Source organism: Lineus longissimus, chromosome 3, assembly GCF_910592395.1.
Source record: "Lineus longissimus chromosome 3, tnLinLong1.2, whole genome shotgun sequence".
NCBI classification, from domain to species: Eukaryota; Metazoa; Nemertea; class Pilidiophora; order Heteronemertea; family Lineidae; genus Lineus; species Lineus longissimus.
Genome location: NC_088310.1, coordinates 13351456 through 13363656, shown reverse-complemented (window position 1 = coordinate 13363656; position 12201 = coordinate 13351456). Strand labels below are relative to the sequence as shown.

The window sequence follows — 12201 nt, the reverse complement described above, 5'->3', positions numbered from 1 at the left end:
TACAGGAACCTGAAGGTACAACACCCGCAGCATTTCCATGATATGGAAGTCGAAGCACATCTTTGGTTTCTTAGGTGATGACGGCCAAAAGTGGTGCCTTATCAGGGTTGTTGCCTCTTCCTCACAGGGACAGAATTGACATTTGGCTTTATGATGTCTGCCTGAAATAATCGTTATTACAAGGTCACGAATACTACAGAACCAAGGCGAACCAAGGCAGACCTATTGACTATATTTTATTTTGGTTACCACTTGCTGCTGGGAAACGGTAAGAAATCATAACTTCAAAGATTTATGACCACTATTTCAATTTGTCAGTAGAAGTAAGACTAATTACATGTATATCATTATATGTAAAAACGCTCATTGGTCTTAGGCAATGTTCAAGACCAGAGTGAACAATTACATCACTTGAAAGATCCTACTACTGTAAAAACTGAAACTTCTGCAGCTAAATGATATTCACTATACATGTATATTAGATGAGAATACCTTTGGCATCAACAACTATTATATCTCGGAAGTAGGTGTGACTGCAATGCGGATGTACGAAGGAATCTATAATCACATCATCAGGAGAGAAGGGTACCCATGCGTTAATCTGAAAGAGCAAAATAATTCACAACATGAACAACAATGAGAGGCAAGGTGGTGTGAAATAAATGTTACTTTGGCAACACTTTCCATCACTGGCATAAATGAACTCAACTTTCCGATTAACTCCAACCTGATTCATAATAATAATGACACATGATAGTGAGATATGTCACCCAGGCTTAACACTTCATAAGGTTTTAAACAATTCATCCTTGGTGTCTGGGGATTCATTACAGTTGTAATGCTGTGACAAAACTTGTCTAGTTGATATTTTGGTGCCCCCAATACACCGAGATTCTGATTTAAATATAGTGATGAACTATGTACATGTATTACCAATAAAGGTATTACCTACCCTCCAAATATACATCATGTGAAAATACTGAAACAAGTGAGCTTTCCTGATGCACTCAAGGCAAAGAAATGTTCTGGGAGAACAGTCGCTGCAGTGGTATATATCAGCTGAAGAAATCCCACAGATATCACACTGTTCAGAAGGTGCAAGACTCTCATGAAATGCAGTTAATAAACTGGTCCTCAACGCAGTCTAACTTTCATTTTGATTGTACATGTACTTGGCCTTACGGTATCGCCCAGTGGCGTTGGCAGATGATTTTTGACCTAGAAATAAAAAAGAAGAAAATAACAATCACTGTCATGACTGTCAATCAGACAATAGTAGAGCGCCTATTGTGGCTTTTATTTAGGTTCTGTTAATGCAATCACAGGGAATTACTGCCCAGTCTTAGGCTGACATAAAAAGTAATGGGGGCCAGTTGTTTGAATTGTATAATATTAAAATATAACAAACGTAGAAGATTCAGCAGGGCCACTGTTTGAATCAATACATTATCGTCTTCTGTCCAAGGAGAAGACCCGCTAGTGCTATGAGAAAGTTCTGACCATGTCTCTCAGTCTCATCAGAAAAAATTGTTTTTATATCATTCATATCATTAGGCTAATACCACAGACATGACAGAGCAACTAAATTAAAACCTAACAGAAAATGATCTGATGATAAATCAACTAGAAAATACAAGGTATTTTAGATAGTATCAGTGTGAAACACTAAAGACTGAGTCAACAGGAGTGAATCCTGCCACTTGGAATAAAGATTCAAAAGTTCAGCATTTTGCCACTAGTGAAATGTGGTCTTTACTCTTCTTCAAGAAAGGTGATGTTGCATTTACGGTTCAGTGTGAATGATGCGCACAATCTGAATGAGATCTTTACCAACAACAAACACAGAACTTACAGTGGATTGAGTAGTTTATAGATGATGAGCCAAACTCATTTGACACCTGAAGGGGCAGGACATCGTACGGATTGCCATTCAGATGCTGCACTGGAACCGGTACTGAAGAACTAGTGCTAGTAACAGTCACATGTCCTGGGGGGCGGTATGGGCGGTTATTACCGCAAATAAAGACAAACCAAAGCAAAGACACTTGTGTAGCATATCAAGGACACGTAGATTGATACTCCTATGCGTGCCACATCAAAGACATCTGGACCATACACCACGTCAAAGATAACGATGCGAAGTCAACAGGCGGCGCCACTGTAGATTGCTGGCGGCCGTATGCCTGTTGACGTTGTTTTTGCGGACTCCAGCTTGATATTGTCGGAGCGAATTCAAAGAGATTGGACAACATGGGTTCCTTTTGCCGAGTCACTTTATTTATTCATACTACACATAAGCAAGCATGTATACTACACATAAGCAAGCATGTATACTACAAATTACAAACTTAGTATAGGTGGCAGCACCAATCAAGTCAGCTATAGTTTGTTCCGAAATAAGAACCACACTAAAGTCTACAACATTCTCCCCCCATTGGAGGATCCAATACTTTCATCTTTGCTTAATATACATTTATGGCACTCTTTGCAAGGATAATATAAATTTCAGTATTGACGGACATTACTAATTAACATTTAAACACTTAAACAACTAAACTAAACACTTAACTTTAACTCAATAAATTTCTGAATTACTGAACTAAGCTTAACTTCTGATTTGTCATTGTCAAATGCAATGTCAATCCGGACTTATACAGTACATCTTACTTCACTTATTCTTTTGATTCTGTGCTTACAACTGTTGGGAGAGCTATGCTTGTTTCACTTATACATCTTGTGCCATTACACATGGACTTATTTACTTCGGTAACACATACCTTTTAACAGATTTGATGAAGTCTACATGTTTCTTCTGTTCATCAATCAAAGATAGTGTACTTTTTTTTTTTTTACATTTCCTAATTTTACACACAATTATACTTCTATGGTTGTCTGAGAGACAAACGCTCAATATTTTATACTACAATGGAACTACTATTTCTTTAAAACATTGCAGTATACTTAAATCTTCATACTGTTTTAAACAACTTTTCCCAGATTCTATACACACCAACATATGACATCAACATTACCTACAGATAACATACTTACAGACAACTAAAATTCACAAACAGTGACACAAACATTTGAACAAACACAGTGTAAACTTTTTTTTGTATTTTGTACCGATTACTCAGACTAACAAATTTTATCACACATTTAACCTGAAGCCCAATTCACAGTCATGAAAGTTTATCACACAGCGACACAAATAGTTCTTTTATCACAGTACATGTGGATTATAACGCATCTCATAGACACATCTTTAGAGTAAATCACCCATGTCTACACATCCAATCTCTTTTTGGGTTTGATCACTCTCCCCAGACGTGTCTTCACAGCCTTGTCTTTTAGTTGGTTACTGGTATTATGAGTGCTCTGTGCACCAGTTGCTGTGTCAGTTTTCCCTGCCTTACCCTGACCTGTATTAGAATGAACTGATGGAGCAGTCTTTTTTTGAACTACCGCTAATGGGGTAATGTTTTTACTGTCTCCATCTTGTTCAGCCTGTACATGCACTTCAAGATCATGCAGTCTCTGTACTGACCTCACAACAGTACCACCTTTGGTTTTCAACTCAACACTTCTGACCAAACCATCTCTTCCTGGGAAGAGTTTAGTGACCACTCCAATAGGCCACTGCATCCTAGGGGTGTTGTCTTCCTGAATCAGAACCATATGACCTATGTCTAAACTACCTTTTGCCTGATGTTTGTTGACAGTCGGTGGGAGATTGCGCACATAATCTTTGGACCAAACTGACCAAAACAGGTCAATTTGTCTCTGACGTATCAATTGACTTTCAGTGAGAATTTCCTGAGAGATGACCCTTTCATCCTCAGACACAGCAGTTTGGTAGCTAGTGTGTTTGCCCAACAGAAAATGAGATGGAGTCAGAGGTCTGATACCTGTTTCAATCTCAGCACTATATGCCACACTCTGCACGTGTTTCAACAATATCTGTTTTGCCGTTGCACACTCTTGTAAGGACAATTTTCCAGAGACATGTTGCTTTGTTTTATCCATGTTTTGGAGTACTCTCACGACCCAAGCTGTGATTCTAATTGCTTTCTCAAGTGTACCCCATCTCTCAACTTTGAGAACATCTTCTGGCAACCACACTCTAGCTACATTTACAATGGCCACAGTTTCTGGCTGAAGGAACCGCTCTACCTGATCAAACATCACTTTGTCTTTGCCCAGTACTAATGATCCAGCTAGCCAACTAGGTCCCGACAACCACTGTTTGGAGGAGACCAATTCTCCTGCAAAAACTGTTCAACATCTGTCAGTTCTTGAATTTCAAGAACTCGGTTAGCAACGAAAGTTTTCCAACGAGAATGTTTACCTTTAATCCAACCTAGAGCTACAGTAGAGTCTGTCCAATACCTACACATTGTGTCAGATGGAAGTTTCAAGGCTTTCAGCACGAAGCTGACCACACGAGCACACAACAGAGCACCAAGTAATTCTAATCTTGGGAGTGAAACCTTTTTTACTGGTGTAACTCTAGCCCTGGATGTGACTAGTGAAACCTCATAGCTACCATATGAACAGGGAATGCGCAGGTATACCACAGCTCCGTAACCTTGTTCTGAGGCATCATCAAACCCATGAACCTCAACTCCAGTCAAATTTGACCACAATGACAAGCCGTAGCGTCTTGGAATTCTCCACTGTTGTACCTCAGTCAAACCTTGCACCCATCTCATAAACCTATCATGAAGTGGGGCTGGAACATTGTCATCCCAATCCAGTTTCAACAAACATATTTCTTGCAACAAAATTTTGAGATACATGATGTAGGGTGACAAGAAACCAAACGGGTCAAACAACCTCGCTATGAAGCTCAAAACAACTCTTTTGGTTGTGACAATCTGTGTAGGGATGTCAACTCCATCAAATGCAAAACAGTCTTCTGTTTTCAACCACTTCAACCCAAGTATCTTTGTTGATACAGTACCAGAGTGAGAATCAAACTCGTGTATGAACATGTCTTTGATTACCTCATTGTTAGAGTTGCACTTTGCCAATGACAGACTACCTTCTTTTAGAATCTTTTGACCATTACGAAACAACTCACAAGTCTCATCTTCATAATCAGCCCCAGTGATCCAATCATCAACATACAAATTTTCCTTCAGTTCCTCGACAGCAGTAGAGGTTTCAGAATCAGAGTACTGAGACAGATGGAGGCGGATGGTGGCATTTAAGAGAAATGGACTGGCTGTATTGCCAAATGGGACACGCAAGAATTTCATCACCCTATCTTTCCCATCTTCTGTCCACAGGAAGCGATGGACATCCTGATCTTCCTTGTTGACGGCAATCTGTAGGAAAGCTTTGGTGATGTCACTGGTCATCGCCACCCGCCATCGTCTGAATCTGATCAGAATGTCTAATAGACCTGGCAACAAGTTGGGTCCTGACTCAATGCAATCATTCAGTGACACTCCGTTAGCCCCCTTAGCTGAGGCGTCAAAGACAGGTCGAATTTTGGTAGTCAACTTTGACTCTTTTATGACTGGGAAATGGGGTAGATAAAATACGGGGCGCTCATCATTTGGTACAATTTCTGCCGGAGGTACTTCCTGAACGATTCCAAGAGTCTCTAGTTCGACCAAGGCTTCATCATACCGACCCCTTAACACTGGGTTCTTAGAGAGTTTACAGTTTAAACTTTGTAACCGGCCTTCTGCCGAATTTCTATTATTCAACAGCAATGGCTTAGCACCTTCTTTCCATGGAAGTCTAACTACATACCTATCATCTTTGAACTCAACCGTTTCAGTGAATTGTTTCATGATTATCATATCTGTTCCAAGACTCGACTCTCCGTTATCGGTCACACCAATGGACTCTAGGTCCCAAAACTTGGAGAGCGTCGCGTCTGGAATATCTGACAAATTCAGTAAATTATGACTAACACTAACATGACTGACCATAGCAGTTGACTGGCTTGGTGTCTCAATCAGACCATTTGAGTAAGACCCAGACAATACCCACCCAAAGATGGTGTCTTGAGCTACAAGACCAGTGGTGACCTGTATGAAACCCTGTTTAACAAATTTCCAATACATGTCAAGGCCAATCAAGATGTCAACTGTGACTTTTTTATCCGTGTTGTAGTCATCTGCTATGTTCAGATGACCAAGTGATTTCAATAAGTGGTTTGGTACCCTTGGTCCATAGGTGGACTAATCGCTTTCACTTTGACAACATTAAGTGATCTTGTGACACCGTCATTTGCCTGCATATCCAGGCTGTATACATTATGTACCTTACTGGCTGATGAAGAACTTGCACCAAAGGCTGCAAAGGACATGTTTTTGGCAGTCACCCACTTAGGACCGATTTTCTCTACAAAATCAGAACAAACACATGAGGTATCAGACCCAGAGTCGAACATAACAGTTGCTTCAGCTGAACCCCTCTCGCCTTTAACGAGGACGCGGGCAACCTGGGGTACAGTCAAAACCCCCTCGGTAGAACAGGACACACCTACATGCGATGTGACCGGTTTCATGGAGTTCCGATCTGCAGCCCCAGACTGACCTGAATTGGAGGGATTCTTCTGAGCAGCTCTCCTACTCGGATCACACAGAAGTTCATTGTGCTTACCTTTGCAAGCCCTACATCTGGCCATGCAACCTTTTGCCAGGTGACCTCTCAAAAGGCAGCGAAAACACGCTCCACTGTCTTTGATCAACTTGTGGCGTTCACTAAGCGATATTTTCTTCACATCCCAGCATTTATCAGACGGATGTTTTTTGGAACAAAACACACAGTTGTTACTGTCACTATTCGAATTCTCCCCACTGCTGAACATTGCTGAGGCAGTAGGAACTCGTTGCTTAACTGTCTGCTTGCTCAACGAAGGCGATGCACATGCACTCGGTTGTGCTGATAAATTCATGTCTTTGAATGTCTCTGCTCGTTCACGACGTTGAATTTCCAATTTAAGAAATTCCAAAAGACCAATCAAGTCGCTCTCTTTCCCAGCACCATTTCGAGCCCACTCCATTCTGATATCATTGGGCAGTCTAGACAAGATGAGTGGCGTGAGAAACAGACCATACGTTCCCCCATTGACACCGAGGGACTCCAAATTTCTAACATGTGTCTGTATTGTGTCCTGTAGGGACCACAAACCTCGAACAGTCGGATACGGTAGCGAAACATTCAGCAAGGCTTGGATATGGGAAAATATCAGTCGATCCCTATTGTCAAATCGCTCCCTCAGGAGCTCGATAGCAGCACTATAGTTATCTTTTGTGATGCTCAGACCTGTCACCACTGACTTCGCCTCCCCCTCTAGGAGAGAGGTCAGGTATGCGAATTTTGTTACGACAGGAATGTCTCTATTGTCATGTATTATTGTCACAAACTTTTCATAGAATGCCTGCCATTCTGTCAGCACTCCAGAGAAACGTGGTAGTTCCAACTTAGGTAGCTTTGCCTGACAGGAACTCACAGTTTTAACTACTTTTGTACTCGCACCAACACTAGGACTCAACGGCTCCTTTTTATGCACGTGTGTTTCTAAAAGTTCCTGTGCTGTACGGTACGACTTCTTAACTGCGTCCCGCCACGCACCGTGCGAATCGATCTCAGCTGCTAATTCTTTTTCGTCTAATTCACACTCTATTTCTGTTTGAATATTGTCCACTTTTCTTAAAAACTGCTCAAACTCTTTCATGTCCTCCTTTAATCTGCACAGGTTTACTGGTACCTCACTCAAAGTTTGGTCAATCGCCATCTTGGTTCGGGTGCACCAGCCTTTACATGCCGCTCTAGACTTTTTCAATCTCTTTATACTGTCCTCATCCGGCATCTTCAGTTTTAAAATGTGACTCAAATGGTTTACAATATACTTATCTAAAGGTCCCTGGTTCGATCCCGGGTTTCGGCACCAATTTTGCGGACTCCAGCTTGATATTGTCGGAGCGAATTGAAAGAGATTGGACAACATGGGTTCCTTTTGCTGAGTCACTTTATTTATTCATACCACACATAAGCAAGCATGTATACTACACATAAGCAAGCATGTATACTACAAGTTACAAACTTAGTATAGGTGGCAGCACCAATCAAGTCATAGTTTGTTCCGAAATAAGAACCACACTAAAGTCTACAACAGTTGTTGTTATTTGCCACCTCTCTCCTATGGCAAGCCGTTTGCTTCAAAAAGTCGAAATGATTTTTTTCTAGTCGAAATGATTTTTTTCTAGTCAAGATATTTTTTTTCAAGTCAAGAAAAAAAATTTAAAATTAATTTTTTTTTTCAAGTCGAGATATTCATTTTTCTTCTCATTTAACTTATTGAAGTTGAATCAATTAATAAAAAATTCACTGCGAGAAAAAAATGATTATAAAAATAAAAATAGTCGCTTATATCAACAAAAACCTATAGTTGTCGAAATCGTTTTTACTTTTCCCAAGACGGTGGCGCCGCCTGTTGACTTCGCATCGTTATCTTTGATGTGGTGTATGGTCCAGATGTCTTTGATGTGGCACACATAGGAGTATCAATCTACGTGTCCTTGATATGCTACACAAGTGTCTTTGCTTTGGTTTGTCTTTATTTGCGGTAATAACCGCCCATAGGGCGGTAAGGAAGACTTCGCGTCTTCAAGTGATTTCCTTTACCCGCTACTTGATACTTAAAAGAAATTCGACCTTTCTTCATTTCAACACCTGAAATAGCAAAGATTTAGAATTCTATGACGTAAATAGACATCATCGTTTGAACCCTATCATTGAAACCTCAACTCTGTTTGTTTCATGCGTAATTAGTGGGCCTATACCAGTCTGCACCATCCCTGTTTTCAGAGAATTATTTTACCAATACAAACATTGTGGATGTCCGGAGCCCACATGGCCAAACCATGAAATAGGCCGAGTTCAGAGTTTGAATGCGACTTTCTCATTGGTGGATCGTTAAATTATTCACAGGGGGGACACAGACGGACTTGTGGGTAATCTAAAACGTACCGCCAGCCTTTCTGCCATCTGCTTATAGTTGTACATGTACTGAAATCCAGTTTGGTAGAAGGCCTCTAGCATGTCTAGCTTACCTAATGCCACTGCCAGCCATGATGTCCAGCCCCAGGGCATGGCCCATGGTCACGGATGGCGGCCGGCCATGGCATGGCTGATGCAGGGGCTACTAGGGTAGGCTAGATTAGAATCAAGAATGGCTAGGGCCTACCCACCCTTGATCCTAGGCCTAAGGGCTAGGCCCAAGCCTCATTATATAGCTCATGCCATCATGGAAGTATTTAATTATAATTGTTGTGGACTTATTGTGACAACAGCATGGTCCATCATGGTGGTGGTAGGCTAGCCAACACCATAGCCGTCATAGGCCCAGGGCCGTATTTAACTTTTTTGTCCAGGGGGGGGCAGTGGGTGCAGATCGCCGAAGGCGATCTGCATGCGCCGCAGGCGCATCCGAATGGGGGGGGGGGGTCCCAGAAAAATTTGAAAATAAAAGGTCTGAAATGGCATTTTCCTGGCATTTGGAAGTGTGAATCAATAGTATTTTTACTCTAAAAAAGGACCACTTTTATGAAGTATTTTACGAAAATACCACATTTGGACAGAAAATGTTAATTTTCATAGTTTTAATTGTGCAGGATACCGTTAACAAGCAATAACAAGCTAGTCTTTACCTAATGTTGCATCATTGTGTATAACCATAGAAGACTAGGGTCAGGGCACTGGACTGGTCAGATTATAAGGGTTGCACCTGAGTTGATAACATCTGCTATCCATATGCTGCTATCATGCTGGTAAAGCTATGGCTAAGATTAGTTTGTCTTTTTATTACTGTCTGAAAATTTTTTTTCAACATTTATTGCACAGGGGGGGGGGGGGGCAGCTGCCCCCTGCCCCCCTCTAAATACGGCCCTGAGGCCTAGCCTACACGTATTGGACATGTTATGTTGCATGTGTTGTGTAGTGTGTATACTGTAGTGTAAAATGCTTGCCCTAGGCCTACTCATAACTGAAAAGTTAAGTTGAGTCGAGAGAGAGTGCTTGCTAGAATCAGGCTATAGCCTACTGCATGCATAGATCGTATTCATACCTTTAAAATATACCAATCGATCAACTCAAATTCCTCCAAAAACATGATTTTCGAAAATTAATATTGCAATGGCCAAATTGGCGCCAAATGCATGTGCATGAGTTTCGCGGTAGAGCGGAGCAATCAAACCTCGGTTACAGGAACAATCTCAAAGTAGTTCCAGCGCTAGAGTCTAGAGAGACTGGCTCGTGATTGGCCAGTAGTGGTAATACGTACACTGACCACAGAGACTGGGCAGGAGTACCTAAACTCTGAGTACAACCCTGTTACCGATCCCTTGTGGTCCTGGTAGCTGATCGCTCGGGCGCGCGGCGGGCGCGCGATGGCTGGACGAGAGGTGACGGGGGGGGGGGGGGCGAGGGGGGGCATGTGGCTGGTGTCTAGAAGCCGTTTAAATGTCCTAGGATTAGGATTGAATGTCCGGGAAACAAAGGATTCTTTAATTCGCTATATACTAAGCTATTGACGGTCGTGGTCTCTATAGAGCCATGTGAGCGAGCATAATACAATAGGTGCAGACACTTTTTCCAGGGGACATTTTCTACTTCTACACCGGCTGTGAACAGCATAGTATACATTGACATAGCCCTTGTGCGCATGTGGCCAGTGGGTGGGTGCCGGGGTGGGTGGGGAAGTAAAAAGGGGTCCGGCCTTTTAGGTTTTTGACGGGCACGTTTAGGGCTGGCCGCCGCGCCAAAAGGCCGACGCCCGCCCGCCAGCCCTTGTCGAAGGGGATGCGTCGACGGCCGAGAGGGTCGTCAAACCAACGGTTGGGTGATTAGGCAGGGCAATCTGCAGCGTAGGCCTTACGTGCTACTGGCGAGCTGGTCCTGGGCAGGCCCCAGCCTACCGCATCATCTCGGAATTAGCGGGCGAGAGTTTGGCGTTACTGATTAGGCCTACTGCACACTAGGACACTTTTTCCAGGGGGGCAATTTTTACTTCTACACCGGCAGTCAGGTGTCGTCTTCTACTAATGAGGCTGCACTTGGGGCCTAAAGAGACAAAAGAAGACGTCTTATCCACACGTGTAACAGGCACTGTCGTATCCTAGCCGGGGATCCAAGCCCTCCAAAGCTGAGACCGCATATGCAAGACACAACGCAAAAAAAGTAAACAAATATAGATGGTTGAACGACGAGAATAAGTTATCGTACGAACTTCGCGATTCGACAAAAGGGTGCGATCACAGTAAGATATCGCACCAACAAAACATTCGATGATCAAGGCTAAAATGTTATCGCGGCCGTATACTGGATGTCTAATAGACGCGCAGATCAGCGTTAACAATGCTAACATCTTACCAGTGTGTAACGTTTAACAACAGCAGAATGGGGTGTTATTTGTACCTACCGATCAGCCGCTTGTGAAGGCAGACGACATAATGGTCCTCTTCAAACCGCTGTTTTCGGAGGAGGGATCCATTCATTGTGCGGTTGAGGAAGCACAGATGATGTTCTGGGTCACATATATTGGTGACATGGACAAAGGTAAATACTGGTTGTGTGTGTTGGTGCGTGGGGGGGGGGGGGGGGAGGGGGGGCATGTACTTGTGACATTTTTTACCATTTAATAGTAAGTATACCGGTATAAATCTTTGACCACTGTTGACAGTACCAATAACATTACCTGCAATTGACCCATAAATTGGAGACATTTACCGTACTTTGTATCAATTCTTCGGAAGTCTCCAGCTCAACATTTTTCGAAATGGAAAGTCTTGATTCTGACACTGCAACATTCATCTGTCATACATGGTCATGTTGTCATTTGCAAGTTAGCCTTATTTATAAAATTAGTTTCTCACCTTTTAACTCAAAACGACGAACTTTTTTTCAGGTTCAACTAAAGCAAAACCAAAAGATCTTTTGGGGTTTGCTACAGCCCTGGAAGATATACCAATCCTTGGGTGGGGTGAGAACAAAATGCCGAATTTGATATTTGACCAGCACCCTGAGCATAAATTTCCTGGCAGCAGCACGTGTGGACCAGCAATCATTTTGCGCCTGTGGCCCTACGAGGGTGCTAAGGATTTCACAGAATGCATGGATGAAGCTATCCTCATTAGTCCATGCATTCTTGGCAATTGAAAGACACAAGTTTGCCTGATC

At 42.4% G+C, this 12201-nt stretch overlaps 1 long non-coding RNA gene across 1 annotated transcript; it reads right to left on the bottom strand.

The window, feature by feature from the left end:
• Positions 1–18: 18 nt before the first annotated feature.
• Positions 19–1042, bottom strand: LOC135484664 (uncharacterized). Its single transcript, XR_010446480.1, has 3 exons — positions 953–1042; positions 493–601; positions 19–161 (listed from the first exon to the last, which is right to left on the bottom strand). It is a non-coding gene; the product is annotated as an uncharacterized LOC135484664 (long non-coding RNA).
• Between the last annotated feature and the right edge of the window lie 11159 nt (positions 1043–12201).